The sequence below is a fragment of the Scyliorhinus torazame genome, chromosome 31 (genome assembly GCF_047496885.1).
Source record: "Scyliorhinus torazame isolate Kashiwa2021f chromosome 31, sScyTor2.1, whole genome shotgun sequence".
NCBI classification, from domain to species: domain Eukaryota; kingdom Metazoa; phylum Chordata; class Chondrichthyes; order Carcharhiniformes; family Scyliorhinidae; genus Scyliorhinus; species Scyliorhinus torazame.
The window spans coordinates 23,248,448-23,264,330 of NC_092737.1; the positions used below are offsets into that span (position 1 = coordinate 23,248,448).

General features: G+C 57.0%; 1 protein-coding gene across 1 annotated transcript in view; it reads left to right on the plus strand.

Moving 5' to 3' along the window:
* LOC140404761 (neuroligin-4, X-linked-like) overlaps positions 1 to 15,883 on the plus strand; it is a 1,287,888-nt gene that overhangs the window by 812,645 nt on the left and 459,360 nt on the right.

Below are 15,883 nucleotides of genomic sequence, written 5' to 3' on the forward strand. Positions count from 1 at the left end.
CCCGCACTTGTTTTGAAGCCATCGCCCTCGGGCCATTCTGGCCCTCAACCTTTCCGGGGCCCATCCCCGCGGCGGGGGGGGGTGGGGGGGGGGGGAACGGCCCCCTCCACCGGCGGCCACCAATTCGGTCAGGCTCTGCTGTCGACGGCCCCGTGAGGTCCTGACGGTCGCGCGCCAAGTCCCCGTATCCTTTGGGCCCCGATTACAGCTTCCCTCTTAACCCAACCCCCCCCCACCACCACCACCCACCCCTCAGAGATGTGCTCAGACCTTCCAGCGGGTATTCTGGTCCAGGTGTGATTGGATTTGTGAACATTCCAAAATGTCCGATCCGGTGAGCTTCACGATCCTTCCGGAATGTTTTCAACGTCGGATCAGATCCGCCCCAGGCTCAGTCAGTCAGAGGGAGAAGGCCAATGGGGAGGTTGGGATTCTTCGGATCGCAAGGACCATGTCAAAGATCCTGATCCCGTACCGGCCCCCCGCACAGGCGCCGGAATGTGGCGACTAGGGGCTTTTCACGGTAACTTCACTGAAGCCGACTTGTGACAATGAGCGATTATAATTATTAAAGATGGAGGCGCCAAGACATCATGGGCTTTTCTTGAAATTCATGGGCAGCGGGGGTAGCACAGTGGTGAGCACTGTTGCTTCGCAGCTCCAGGGTCCCAGGCTCAATTCCCAGCCTGGCACTTGTGTGGCGTGAATGTAACTTGCCACTTGTCAGCCCCGAGCCTGGGTATTGTCCAGGTCTCGCTGCATTTGGACAGGGACTGCTTCATTATCTGAGGAGCCGCGAATGGTGCTGAACATTATGCAGTCGTCCACAAACACCCCCAGTTCTGACCTTATGATAGATGGGAGGTCATTGATGAAGCAGCTGAAGATGGTTGGGGCCCAGGACACCACCCTGAGGAACTCCTGCGGTGATGTCCTGGAGCTGAGTTGATTGACCTCCAACCACCACAACCATCTTCCTTTGTGCCGGGTATGACTCCCACCAGCGGAGAGTTTTCCCCCCGATTCCCACTGACTCCAGTTTAGCTCGGGCAGCTTGATGCCAAACTCGATCAAATGCTGCCTTGATATTAGTCACTCTCCCCTCACCTCTGGCATTCAGCTCTTCTGTCCATGTTTGAACCAAGGCTGTAATGAGGTCAGGAGCTGAGTGACCCTGGCCGAACCCACACTGAGTGTCCGTGAGCAGGTTGTTGCTGAGTAACTGCCGCTCTGTTGATGACTCCTTCCATCACTGTGCTGATGATGGAGCGGAGACTGATAGGCGGGAATTGGCTGGGTTGGATTTGTCCTGTTTCTTGTGTACAGGACACACCTGGGCAATTGTCCACATTGCCGGGTAGATGCCAGTGTTGTAGCTGTACTGGAACAGCTTGGCTCGGGGTGCGGCACGTTCTGGGGCACAAGTCTCCAGTACTATTGCCGGGATATTGTCAGGACCCACAGCCTTTGCAGTATCCAGTCCCTTCAGCCGTTGACATCACGCGGAGTGAATCGTATTGGCTGAAAACTGACATCTGTGATGCTGGGACCTCCGGAGGAGACCGAGACGGATCACCCACTCGGAGCTACCGGCTGAAGATTGTTGCGAATGCCCCAGCCTCGTCTTTTGCACAGATGTGCTGGGCTCCTCCAGAATTGAGGATGGGGCTATTTGTGGAGCCTCCTCCTCCAGTGAGTTGTTTAATTGTCCACCACCATTCACAGCTGGATGTGGCAGGACTGTAGAGCTTGGATCTGATGCGTTGGTGTGGAATCGCTTATCTCTGTCCATTACTTGTTGCTTTATGCTGTTTAGCAGAATGGTATAAGCAGCAAATAAGAGCAACAGGAATGGAGATGTCATCGGAATTGCAACAAGGATTGCCCTGTTGTGATGTCATCAGCACGGCAACAGGGATTGCATTGTGATGTCATCGGCACGGCAACAGGGATTGCATTGTTGTGATGTCATCGGCGCGTCAACAGGGATTGCCCTGTTGTGATGTCATCAGCACGGCAACAGGGATTGCCCTGGTGTGATGTCATCGGCGCATCAACAGGGATTGCATTCTAGTGATGTCACCGGCACGGCAACAGGGATTGCCCTGTTGTGATGTCATCAGCACGGCAACAGGGATTGCCCTGGTGTGATGTCATCGGCGCGTCAACAGGGATTGCATTGTTGTGATGTCATCGGCGCATCAACAGGGATTGCCCTGTTGTGATGTCACCGGCATGGCAACAGGGATTGCCCTGTTGTGATGTCATCAGCACGGCAACAGGGATTGCCCTGGTGTGATGTCATCGGCGCGTCAACAGGGATTTCCCTGTTGCGATGTCATCGGCGCATCAACAGGGATTGCCCTGTTGTGATGTCACCGGCACGGCAACAGGGATTGCCCTGTTGTGATGTCATCAGCACGGCAACAGGGATTGCCCTGGTGTGATGTCATCGGCGCGTCAACAGGGATTTCCCTGTTGTGATGTCAGCGGCACAGCAACAGGGATTGCCCTGGTGTGATGTGGTGGAGTAGTTTGGTTTGGGGATGAGCCGGGCCTTCTCAACCTAGAAGCCTAGATAGCGGCCACCAGCCACCGCTCCCCCCACACCCCCACCAACGCCCCCACTAACCCGAACCTCCCTCCCTCCCCACCACCCCACACTTCCCCTCGGCCCCGCAAAACCCAGGCCTCCATCCGGAGCAGGCGGGTGGGAGGGCGCACTGGCCGTAGCGACCCGTGAACATTGACCTCACCCATAATTCTAACCAAGGTTGAGTCGCCCTTTTCTATGACGAGTCATGGGAACCACGCGAAACATTTTTCGAAGGGGGGAGGGGGGGGAGACGGGGGTGGTCAGGCGGGATCTATTTTTTCAAACCGCACCCCCCCCCCCCCCCATGGCGGCGGCTCAGTGAGAAAATCGAAGAGCGCGTCAGGGGGGGGGGGGGCGACGTCAGGCGATGACTTGGCTCCTCGTTTCCGGTGACGTTTCCCCCTTTGGCTTGTGGAAACGGAAGGGTTTTTTTTGTTGCCTCTGGCGTGAGGCGGGGCAGGGAGGGAGGGGCGGCGGGGGTGGGGGGGAGTGTGCGTGGTTGCCGGGAGAAAAATTGGCGAAAATAAAAAAGGGATAGGGCGACGTTGACCTTTTTCAAGAGCTGGCGGTGGAGCGAGGACGAGGTGGCCCCCCGGCAGGTCACCGGTAACTTCCTGACTCACCTCGGAAAGTCACACCAAAAAACAACAAAAAAAACCAATCCATCATAGAAACCAGCTGCTTTGGGCCACTCTGCTGGTGTCCGCGACCCACCGGACAACGTAGTCAGAATCAAATTGCCGTGGGGTTTTTTCGGACCAAAAATGAGGCCAAAACGAGAGAAGGCCCTCTGTGTGGGAAAAACAAAATTGTCGCCTGACTATATTTCCCATCTCGGCCTGTGCGGCGGAGGACTGGGCACAGCGGTCAGGCAATGCTTTCCGGGCCGGCAGAGCTGGGAGGCGGGTTGAGCTGGCTGAGAGAGAGGCCTGGACCGAAGGCCCGAGGCCCAGGCCCGGGAGTGGGAGGCAATTCAGCTGCGACTTGTTCCTGAGGGTGAGTGGGGGGGAGGGGGTGGGGGGGGGGGTGGGGGGCAGTTTAGTCCATTGGGGGGGCTCCGGGCTCACCTGCAGTGAACCACCTTTCCCGTCGGCCCCGCGGGTCACCCCCCGCACCCCCCCAACCCGCTGCCCCCCCAAGGGGGCCCATCGGACAGGCGGACAGCGACCCTGCCGTTCCTGTCTCAAACAGCTCCCCTGAGACAGGCCCTCACAGCTGTCTCTTTATACCAGATCAATCCTTTGAGACCTACACGTACACCTGCAGAGGTAGAAATGAAGGATCGGGGGAGTGTGTCAGTATTTACAGGGTGTCCCCGGGGAGAGTGTCAGTATTTACAGGGCGTCCCGGGGAGTGTGTCAGTATTTACAGGGAGTCCCCGGGGAGAGTGTCAGTATTTACAGGGAGTCCCCGGGGAGAGTGTCAGTATTTACAGGGTGTCCCCGGGGAGTGTGTCAGTATTTACAGGGTGTCCCCGGGGAGTGCGTCAGTATTTACAGGGAGTCCCCGGGGAGTGAGTCAGTATTTTACAGGGGGGTCCCCGGGGAGTGAGTCAGTATTTACAGGGGGTCCCCGGGGAGTGAGTCAGTATTTACGGGGGTCCCCGAGGAGTGTGTCAGTATTTACAGGGGGTCCCCGGGGAGTGAGTCAGTATTTACAGGGAGTCCCCGGGGAGTGAGTCAGTATTTTACAGGGGGGTCCCCGGGGAGTGAGTCAGTATTTACAGGGGGTCCCCGGGGAGTGAGTCAGTATTTACGGGGGTCCCCGAGGAGTGTGTCAGTATTTACAGGGGGGTCCCCGGGGAGTGAGTCAGTATTTACAGGGAGTCCCCGGGGAGAGTGTCAGTATTTACAGGGGGTGCCCGGGGAGTGTGTCAGTATTTACAGGGAGGTCCCGGGGGAGTGTGTCAGTATTTACAGGGAGTCCCCGGGGAGTGTGTCAGTATTGAGTCCCCGGGGAGTGTGTCAGTATTTACAGGGCGTCCCGGGGAGACTGTCAGTATTTACAGGGCGTCCTGGGGAGTGCGTCAGTATTTACAGGGCGTCCCGGGGAGTGTGTCAGTATTTACAGGGCGTCCTGGGGAGTGTGTCAGTATTTACAGGGGGTCCCCGGGTAGTGTGTCAGTATTTACAGGGGGTCCCCGGGGAGTGTGTCAGTATTTACACGGGGTCCCCGGGGACTGTGTCAGTATTTACAGGGGGTCCCTGGGGAGTGTGTCAGTATTTACAGGGAGTCCCCGGGGAGTGTGTCAGTATTTACAGGGGGTCCCTGGGGAGTGTGTCAGTATTTACAGGGAGTCCCCGGGGAGTGTGTCAGTATTTACAGGGGGGTCCCCGGGGAGTGTGTCAGTATTTACAGGGGGTCCCTGGGGAGTGTGTCAGTATTTACAGGGGGTCCCTGGGGAGTGTGTCAGTATTTACAGGGGGTCCCCGGGGAGTGTGTCAGTATTTACAGGGGGTCCCGGGGAGTGTGTCAGTATTTACAGGGGGTCCCCGGGGAGTGTGTCAGTATTTACAGGGGGTCCCCGGGGAGTGTGTCAGTATTTACAGGGGGTCCCCGGGGAGTGTGTCAGTATTTACAGGGGGGTCCCCGGGGAGTGTGTCAGTATTTACAGGAGGTCCCCGGGGAGTGTGTCAGTATTTACAGGGGGTCCCCGGGGGGAGTGTGTCAGTATTTACAGGGAGTCCCCGGTGAGTGTGTCAGTATTTACAGAGGGGTCCCCGGGGAGTGTGTCAGTTTTTTAGGGTCCCCGGGGAGTGAGTCAGTATTTACAGGGGGGTCCCCGGGGAGTGTGTCAGTATTTACTGGGGGTCCCCGGGGGTAGTGTGTCAGTATTTACAGGGGGGTCCCCGGGGAGTGTGTCAGTATTTACAGGGGGTCCCCGGGGGGAGTGTGTCAGTATTTACAGGGAGTCCCCGGGGAGTGTGTCAGTATTTACAGGGTGTCCCCGGGGAGTGTGTCAGTATTTACAGGGCGTCCCCGGGGAGTGTGTCAGTATTTACAGGGGGTCCCCGGGGAGTGAGTCAGTATTTTCAGGGAGGCCCCGGGGAGTGTGTCAGTATTTACAGGAGTCCCCGGGAAGTGTGTCAGTATTTACAGGGGGGTCCCCGGGGAGTGTGTCAGTTTTTTAGGGTCCCCGGGGAGTGAGTCAGTATTTACAGGGAGTCCCCGGGGAGTGAGTCAGTATTTACAGGGGGGTCCCCGGGGAGTGTGTCAGTATTTACAGGGAGTCCCCGGGGAGTGTGTCAGTATTTACAGGGGGGTCCCCGGGGAGTGTGTCAGTTTTTTAGGGTCCCCGGGGAGTGAGTCAGTATTTACAGGGGGGTCCCCGGGGAGTGTGTCAGTATTTTCAGGTAGTCCCCGGGGAGTGTGTCAGTTTTTTAGGGTCCCCGGGTGAGTGTGTCAGTATTTACAGGAGTCCCCGGGAAGTGTGTCAGTATTTACAGGGAGTCCCCGGGGATTGTGTCAGTATTTACAGGGGGTCCCCGGGGAGTGTGTCAGTATTTACAGGGGGTCCCCGGGGAGTGTGTCAGTATTTACAGGGGGTTCCCCGGGGAGTGTGTCAGTATTTACAGGGGGTCCCCGGGGAGTGTGTCAGTATTTACAGGGGGTCCCCGGGGAGTGAGTCAGTATTTACAGGAGTCCCCGGGAAGTGTGTCAGTATTTACAGGGAGTCCCCGGGGATTGTGTCAGTATTTACAGGGGGTCCCCGGGGAGTGTGTCAGTATTTACAGGGGGTCCCCGGGGAGTGTGTCAGTATTTACAGGGGGTTCCCCGGGGAGTGTGTCAGTATTTACAGGGGGTCCCGGGGAAGTGTGTCAGTATTTACAGGGGGTCCCCGGGGAGTGTGTCAGTATTTACAGGGGGTTCCCCGGGGAGTGTGTCAGTATTTACAGGGGGTCCCCGGGGAGTGTGTCAGTATTTACAGGCGGGTCCCCGGGGAGTGAGTCAGTATTTACAGGGAGTCCCCGGGGAGTGTGTCAGTATTTACAGGGGATCCCCGGGGAGTGTGTCAGTATTTACAGGGGGTCCCCGGGGAGTGTGTCAGTATTTACAGGGGGGTCCCCGGGGAGTGTGTCAGTATTTACAGGGCGTCCCGGGGAGTGTGCCAGTATTTACAGGGGGGTCCCCGGGGAGTGTGTCTGTATTTACAGGGGGTCCCCGGGGAGTGTGTCAGTATTTACAGTGGGTCCCCAGGGAGTGTGTCAGTATTTACAGGGGGTCCCGGGGAGTGTGTCAGTATTTACAGCGGGTCCCCGGGGAGTGTGTCAGTATTTTCAGGGGGTCCCGGGGAGTGTGTCAGTATTTACAGGGGGTCTCCGGGGAGTGTGTCAGTATTTAAAGGGGGTCCCCGGGGAGTGTGTCAGTATTTACAGGGGGTCCCTGGGGAGTGTGTCAGTATTTACAGGGGGAACCCGGGGAGTGTGTCAGTATTTACAGGGGGACCCCGGGGAGTGTGTCAGTATTTACAGGGGATACCCGGGGAGTGTGTCAGTATTTACAGGGAGTCCCCCTGGGGAGTGTGTCAGTATTTACAGGGTGTCCCCGGGGAGTGTGTCAGTTTTTACAGGGAGTCCCCCTGGGGAGTGTGTCAGTATTTACAGGGTGGTCCCCGGGGATGTCTCAGTTTTTTAGGGTCCCCGGGGAGTGAGTCAGTATTTACAGGGGGGTCCCCGGGGAGTGTGTCAGTATTTTCAGGTAGTCCCCGGGGAGTGAGTCAGTATTTACAGGGAGTCCCCGGGGTGTGAGTCAGTATTTACAGGGAGTCCCCGGGGAGTGTGTCAGTATTTACAGGGGATCCCCGGGGAGTGTGTCAGTATTTACAGGGGGTCCCCGGGGAGTGTGTCAGTATTTACAGGGGGGTCCCCGGGGAGTGTGTCAGTATTTACAGGGCGTCCCGGGGATGTGCCAGTATTTACAGGGGGGTCCCCGGGGAGTATGTCTGTATTTACAGGGGGTCCCGGGGAGTGGGTCAGTATTTACAGGGGGTCCCGGGGAGTGTGTCAGTATTTACAGGGGGTCCCCGGGGAGTGTGTCAGTATTTTCAGGGGGTCCCGGGGAGTGTGTCAGTATTTACAGGGGGTCTCCGGGGAGTGTGTCAGTATTTACAGGGGGTCCCCGGGGAGTGTGTCAGTATTTACAGGGGGTCCCTGGGGAGTGTGTCAGTATTTACAGGGGGAACCCGGGGAGTGTGTCAGTATTTACAGGGGGACCCCGGGGAGTGTGTCAGTATTTACAGGGGATACCCGGGGAGTGTGTCAGTATTTACAGGGAGTCCCCCTGGGGAGTGTGTCAGTATTTACAGGGTGTCCCCGGGGAGTGTGTCAGTTTTTACAGGGAGTCCCCCTGGGGAGTGTGTCAGTATTTACAGGGGGTCCCCGGGGAGTGTGTCAGTATTTACAGGGAGTCCCCGGGGAGTGTGTCAGTATTTACAGGGTGTCCCCGGAAAGTGTGTCAGTATTTACAGGGTGTCCCCGGGGAGTGTGTCAATATTTACAGGGGGTCCCCGGGGAGTGTGTCAGTATTTACAGGGGGTTCCGGGAAGTGTGTCAGTATTTACAGGGGGTCCCGGGGAGTATGTCAGTATTTACAGGGAGTCCCCGGGGAGTGTGTCAATATTTACAGGGCGTTCCGGGGAGTGTGTCAGTATTTACAGGGTCCCCGTGGGAGTGTGTCAGTATTTACAGGGGGTCCCGGGGAGTGTGTCAGTATTTACACGAGGTCCCGGGGAGTGTGTCAGTATTTACAGGGGGGTCCCGGGGAGTGGGTCAGTATTTGACAAATATATGAATAGGATGGGAATAGAAGGATACGGACCCAGGAAGTGTAGAAGATTGTAGTTTAGTCGGGCAGTATGGTCGGCACGGGCTTGGAGGGCCGAAGGGCCTGTTCCTGTGCTGTACATTTCTTTGTTCTTTGTTCTTTGTTTGCAGGAGGTCCCCGGGGAGTGTGTCAGTATTTACAGGGGGTCCCCGGGGAGAGTGTCAGTTTTTACAGGGGGTCCCCGGGGAGTGTGTCAGTATTTACAGGAGGTCCCCGGGGAGTGTGTCAGTATTTACAGGGGGTCCCCGGGGAGTGTGTCAGTATTTACAGGGGGTCCCATGGGAGTGTGTCAGTATTTACCGGGGGTTCCGGGGAGTGCGTCAGTATTTACAGGGCGTCCCGGGGAGTGTGTCAGTATTTACAGGGGGTCCCGGGGAGTGTGTCAGTATTTACAGGGGGGTCCCGGGGAGTGTGTCTGTATTTACAGGGGGTCCCGGGGAGTGTGTCAGTATTTACAGGGGCTCCCCAGGGAGTGTGTCAGTATTTACAGTGGGACCCCGGGGAGAGTGTCAGTATTTACAGGGGGTCCCCGGGGAGTGTGTCAGTATTTACAGGGAGTCCCCGGGGAGTGTGTCAGTATTTACTGGGGGTCCAGGGCAGTGTTTCAGTATTTACAGGGTCCCCGGGGAGTGTGTCAGTATTTACAGGGGATCCCCGGGGTGGCTGTCAGTTTTTACATGAGGTCCCCATGGGAGTGTGTCAATATTTATAAGGGGGTCCCCGGGGAGTGTGTCAGTATTTACACTGGATCGCGGAAGTGTATAAGTATTTACCGGGGGTTCCGGGGAGTGTGTCAGTATTTACAGGGGATCCCGGGGAGTGTGTCAGTATTTACAGGGAGTCCCCGGGGAGTGTGTCAGTATTTACAGGGGTCCCCGGGGAGTATGTCAGTATTTACAGGGAGTCCCCGGGGAGTGTGTCAGTATTTACAGGGGGTCCTCGGGGAGTGTGTCAGTTTTTACAGGGGGTCCCCGGGGAGTGTGTCAGTATTGACAGGGGGTCCTCGGGGAGTGTGTCAGTTTTTACAGGGGGTCCCCGGGGAGTGTGTCAGTATTTACAGGGGGTCCTCGGGGAGTGTGTCAGTTTTTACAGGGGGTCCCCGGGGAGTGTGTCAGTATTTGCAGGAGGTCCCCGGGGAGTGTGTCAGTTTTTACAGGGGGTCCCCGGGGAGTGTGTCAATATTTACAGGGGGTCCCCGGGGAGTGTGTCAGTTTTTACAGGAGGTCCCCGGGGAGTGTGTCAGTATTTACAGGGGGTCCCCGGGGAGTGTGTCAGTATTTACAGGGGGTCCCATGGGAGTGTGTCAGTATTTACCGGGGGTTCCGAGGCGTGCGTCAGTATTTACAGGGGGTCCCGGGGAGTGTGTCAGTATTTACCGGGAGTCCCCGGGGAGTGAGTCAGTATTTACAGGGGGTCGCCGGGGAGTGTGTCAGTATTTACACGGGGTCCTTGGGGGGGGTGTCAGTATTTACATGGGGTCCCCGGGAGTGTGTCAGTATTTACAGGGTGTCCCCGGGGAGTGTGTCAGTATTTACAGGGTGTCTCCGGGGAGTGTGTCAGTATTTACAGGGAGTCCCAGAGGAGTGTGTCAGTATTTACACAGAGACCTCGGGGAGTGTGTCAGTTTTTACAGGGAGTCCCCGGGGAGTGTGTCAGTTTTTACAGGGAGTCACCGGGGAGTGTGTCAGTATTTACAGGGGATCCCCCGGGGAGTGTGTCAGTATTTACAGGGCGTCCCCGGGGAGTGTGTCAGTATTTACAGGGCTCCCGGGGGGAGTGTGTCAGTTTTTACATGTCCACGGGGAGTGTGTCAGTATTTACAGGGGTTCCCCGGGGAGTGTGTCAGTATTTACAGGGAGTCCCCGGGAGTGTGTCAGTATTTACAGGGGGGTCCCCGGGGAGTGAGTCAGTATTTACAGGGAGTCCCCGGGGAGAGTGTCAGTATTTATAGGGGGTCCCCGGGGAGTGTGTCAGAATTTACAGGGGGTCCCCGGGGAGTGTGTCAGTATTTACAGGGGGTGCCCGGGGAGTGTGTCAGTATTTACAGGGAGGTCCCGGGGGAGTGTGTCAGTATTTACAGGGCGTCCCGGGGAGTGTGTCAGTATTGACAGGGCGTCCTGGGGAGTGTGTCAGTATTTACAGGGCGTCCTGGGGAATGTGTCAGTATTTACAGGGGGTCCCCGGGGAGTGTGTCAGTGTTTACATGGGGTCCCCGGGGAGTGTGTCAGTATTTACAGGGGGTCCCCGGGGAGTGTGTCAGCATTTACAGGGGGTCCCGGGGATTGTGACATTATTTACAGGGGGTCACCGGGGAGTGTGTCAGTGTTTACATGGGGTCCCCGGGAGTGTGTCAGTGTTTACAGGGGGTCCCCGGGGAGTGTGTCAGTGTTTACATGGGGTCCCCGGGGAGTGTGTCAGTATTTACAGGGGGTCCCTGGGGAGTGTGTCAGTATTTACAGGGGGTCACCGGGGAGTGTGTCAGTATTTACATGGGGTCCCCGGGAGTGTGTCAGTGTTTACAGGGGGTTCCCCGGGGAGTTTGTCAGTATTTACTGGGGGTCCCCGGGAAGTGTGTCAGTATTTACAGGGGCCCCGGGGAGTGTGTCTGTATTTACAGGGAGCCCCGGGGAGTGTGTCAATATTTACAGGGGGTCCCCGGGAGTGTGTCAGTGTTTACAGGGGGTCCCCGGGGGAGTGTGTCAGTATTTACAGGGGGTCCCCGGGGAGTGTGTCAGTATTTACAGGGGGTTCCCCGGGGAGTATGTTAGTATTTACAGGGGGTCCCCGGGGAGTGTGTCAGTATTTACAGGGGGTCCCCGGGGAGTGTGTCAGTATTTACAGGGGGTCCCGGGGATTGTGACAGTATTTACAGGGGGTCACCGGGGAGTGTGTCAGTGTTTACATGGGGTCCCCGGGAGTGTGTCAGTGTTTACAGGGGGTCCCCGGGGAGTGTGTCAGTGTTTACATGGGGTCCCCGGGGAGTGTGTCAGTATTTACAGGGGGTCCCCGGGGAGTGTGTCAGTATTTACAGGGGGTCACCGGGGAGTGTGTCAGTATTTACATGGGGTCCCCGGGAGTGTGTAAGTGTTTACAGGGGGTTCCCCGGGGAGTTTGTCAGTATTTACTGGGGGTCCCCGGGAAGTGTGTCAGTATTTACAGGGGCCCCGGGGAGTGTGTCTGTATTTACAGGGAGCCCCGGGGAGTGTGTCAATATTTACAGGGGGTCCCCGGGAGTGTGTCAGTATTTACAGGGGGTCCCCGGGGAGTTTGTCAGTATTTACAGGGGGTCCCGGGGATTGTGACAGTATTTACAGGGGGTCACCGGGGAGTGTGTCAGTGTTTACATGGGGTCCCCGGAAGTGTGTCAGTGTTTACAGGGGGTCCCCAGGGAGTGTGTCAGTGTTTACATGGGGTCCCCGGGGAGTGTGTCAGTATTTACAGGGGGTCCACGGGGAGTGTGTCAGTATTTACAGGGGGTCACCGGGGAGTGTGTCAGTATTTACATGGGGTCCCCGGGAGTGTGTCAGTGTTTACAGGGGGTTCCCCGGGGAGTTTGTCAGTATTTACTGGGGGTCCCCGGGAAGTGTGTCAGTATTTACAGGGGCCCCGGGGAGTGTGTCTGTATTTACAGGGAGCCCCGGGGAGTGTGTCAATATTTACAGGGTGCCCCGGGGAGTGTGTGTCAGTTTTTACATGTCCCCGGGGCGTGTGATAGTATTTACAGGGCGTCCCGGGGAGTGTGTCAGTATTTACAAGGAGTCCCCGGGGAGTGTGCCAGTATTTACAGGGGGTCTCAGGGGGAGTGTGTCAGTATTTACAGGGAGTCCCCGGGGAGTGTGTCAGTAATTACAGTGCGTCCCGGGGAGTGTGTCAGTATTTGCAAGGAATCCCCGGGGAGTGTGTCAGCATTTACAGGGAGTACCCGAGGAGTGTGTCAGTATTTACAGGGGCTCAGGGGGAGTGTGTCAGTATTTACCGGGAGTTCTGGGGAGTGTGTCAGTATTTACTGGGGGTCCCGGGGAGTCTGTCAGTATTTACAGGCGGTCCCCGCGGAGTGGGACATTATTTACAGGGCGTCTCCGGGGAGTGTGTCAGTTTTTACATGAGGAGCCCCCGGGGAGAGTGTCAGTTTTATCAGGTGGTCTCCGGGAAGGGTGTCAGTATTTACCGGGGGTCCCCGGCGAGTGTGTCAGTATTTACAGGGGGTCCCGGGGACTGCGTCTGTATTTACAGGGTGTCTTCGGGGAGTGTGTCAGTATTTACAGGGGGTCTCCGGGGAGTGTGACAGTATTTACAGGGGGTCCCCGGGGAGTGTGTCAGTGTTTACATGGGGTCCCCGGGAGTGTGTCAGTATTTACAGGGGGTCTCCGGGGAGTGTGACAGTATTTACAGGGGGTCCCCGGGGAGTGTGTCAGTGTTTACATGGGGTCCCCGGGGAGTGTGTCAGTATTTACACGGAGACCCCGGGGTGTGTGTCAGTATTTACAGGGGGTCCCTGGGGAGTGTGCCAGTTTTTACAGGGCGTCCCGGAGAGTGTGTCAGTATTTACAGGGCGTCCCGGGGAGTGTGTCAGTATTTACAGGGGGTCCCGGGGATTGAGTCAGTATTTACAGGGGGTCCCCGGGGAGTGTGTCAGTATTTACAGGGGGTCTCCGGGGAGTGTGTCAGTATTTACAGGGGGTCCTCGGGGAATGTGTCAGTATTTACAGGGGGTCCCCGGGGAGTGTGTCAGTTTTTACAGGGAGTCCCCGGGGAGTGTGTCAGTTTTTACAGGGAGTCCCCGGGGAGTGTGTCAGTATTTACAGGGCGTCCCCGGGGAGTGTGTCAGTATTTACAGTGCGTCCCGGGGAGTGTGTCAGTATTTACAGGGAGCCCCGGGGAGTGTGTCAGTATTTACAGGGAGCCCCGGGGAGTGTGTCAATATTTACAGGGAGCCCCGGGGAGTGTGTCAATATTTACAGGGGCTCCCGGGGGGAGTGTGTCAGTTTTTACATGTCCCCGGGGCGTGTGTCAGTATTTACAGGGCGTCCCGGGGAGTGTGTCAGTATTTACAAGGAGTCCCCGGGGAGTGTGCCAGTATTTACAGGGGGTCTCTGGGGGAGTGTGTCAGTATTTACAGGGAGTCCCCGGGGAGTGTGTCAGTAATTACAGTGCGTCCCGGGGAGTGTGTCAGTATTTGCAAGGAATCCCCGGGGAGTGTGTCAGCATTTACAGGGAGTACCCGGGGAGTGTGTCAGTATTTACAGGGGCTCAGGGGGAGTGTGTCAGTATTTACCGGGGGTTCTGGGGAGTGTGTCAGTATTTACTGGGGGTCCCGGGGAGTCTGTCAGTATTTACAGGCGGTCCCCGGGGAGTGGGACATTATTTACAGGACGTCTCCGGGGAGTGTGTCAGTTTTTACATGAGGAGCCCCCGGGGAGAGTGTCAGTTTTATCAGGTGGTCTCCGGGAAGGGTGTCAGTATTTACCGGGGGTCCCCGGCGAGTGTGTCAGTATTTACAGGGGGTCCCGGGGAGTGCGTCTGTATTTACAGGGTGTCTTCGGGGAGTGTGTCAGTATTGACAGGGGGTCTCCGGGGAGTGTGACAGTATTTACAGGGGGTCCCCGGGGAGTGTGTCAGTGTTTACATGGGGTCCCCGGGAGTGTGTCAGTATTTACAGGGGGTCTCCGGGGAGTGTGACAGTATTTACAGGGGGTCCCCGGGGAGTGTGTCAGTGTTTACATGGGGTCCCCGGGGAGTGTGTCAGTATTTACACGGAGACCCCGGGGTGTGTGTCAGTATTTACAGGGGGTCCCTGGGGAGTGTGCCAGTTTTTACAGGGCGTCCCGGAGAGTGTGTCAGTATTTACAGGGCGTCCCGGGGAGTGTGTCAGTATTTACAGGGGGTCCCCGGGGAGTGTGTCAGTATTTACAGGGGGTCTCCGGGGAGTGTGTCAGTATTTACAGGGGGTCTCCGGGGAGTGTGTCAGTATTTACAGGGGGTCCCCGGGGAGTGTGTCAGTATTTACAGGGGGTCTCCGGGGAGTGTGTCAGTATTTACAGGGGGTTCCGGGAAGTGTGTCAGTATTTACAGGGGGTCCCGGGGAGTATGTCAGTATTTACAGGGAGTCCCCGGGGAGTGTGTCAATATTTACAGGGCGTTCCGGGGAGTGTGTCAGTATTTACAGGGTCCCCGTGGGAGTGTGTCAGTATTTACAGGGGGTCCCGGGGAGTGTGTCAGTATTTACACGAGGTCCCGGGGAGTGTGTCAGTATTTACAGGGGGGTCCCGGGGAGTGGGTCAGTATTTGCAGGAGGTCCCCGGGGAGTGTGTCAGTATTTACAGGGGCTCAGGGGGAGTGTGTCAGTATTTACCGGGAGTTCTGGGGAGTGTGTCAGTATTTACTGGGGGTCCCGGGGAGTCTGTCAGTATTTACAGGCGGTCCCCGCGGAGTGGGACATTATTTACAGGGCGTCTCCGGGGAGTGTGTCAGTTTTTACATGAGGAGCCCCCGGGGAGAGTGTCAGTTTTATCAGGTGGTCTCCGGGAAGGGTGTCAGTATTTACCGGGGGTCCCCGGCGAGTGTGTCAGTATTTACAGGGGGTCCCGGGGAGTGCGTCTGTATTTACAGGGTGTCTTCGGGGAGTGTGTCAGTATTTACAGGGGGTCTCCGGGGAGTGTGACAGTATTTACAGGGGGTCCCCGGGGAGTGTGTCAGTGTTTACATGGGGTCCCCGGGAGTGTGTCAGTATTTACAGGGGGTCTCCGGGGAGTGTGACAGTATTTACAGGGGGTCCCCGGGGAGTGTGTCAGTGTTTACATGGGGTCCCCGGGGAGTGTGTCAGTATTTACACGGAGACCCCGGGGTGTGTGTCAGTATTTACAGGGGGTCCCCGGGGAGTGTGTCAGTATTTACTGGGGGTCCCCGGGGAGTGTGTCAGTATTTACAGGGGGTCCCCGGGGAGTGTGTCAGTGTTTACATGGGGTCCCCGGGGAGTGTGTCAGTATTTACAGGGTCTCCGGGGAGTGTGTCAGTATTTACAGGGGGTCCCCGGGGAGTGTGTCAGTATTTACAGGGGGTCCCTGGGGAGTGTGCCAGTTTTTACAGGGCGTCCCGGAGAGTGTGTCAGTATTTACAGGGCGTCCCGGGGAGTGTGTCAGTATTTACAGGGGGTCCCGGGGATTGAGTCAGTATTTACAGGGGGTCCCCGGGGAGTGTGTCGGTATTTACAGGGGGTCTCCGGGGAGTGTGTCAGTGTTTACAGGGGGTCCCGGGGATTGAGTCAGTATTTACAGGGGGTCCCCGGGGAGTGTGTCAGTATTTACAGGGGGTCTCCGGGGAGTGTGTCAGTATTTACAGGGGGTCCTCGGGGAGTGTGTCAGTTTTTACAGGGGGTCCCCGGGGAGTGTGTCAGTATTGACAGGGGGTCCTCGGGGAGTGTGTCAGTTTTTACAGGGGGTCCCCGGGGAGTGTGTCAGTATTTAC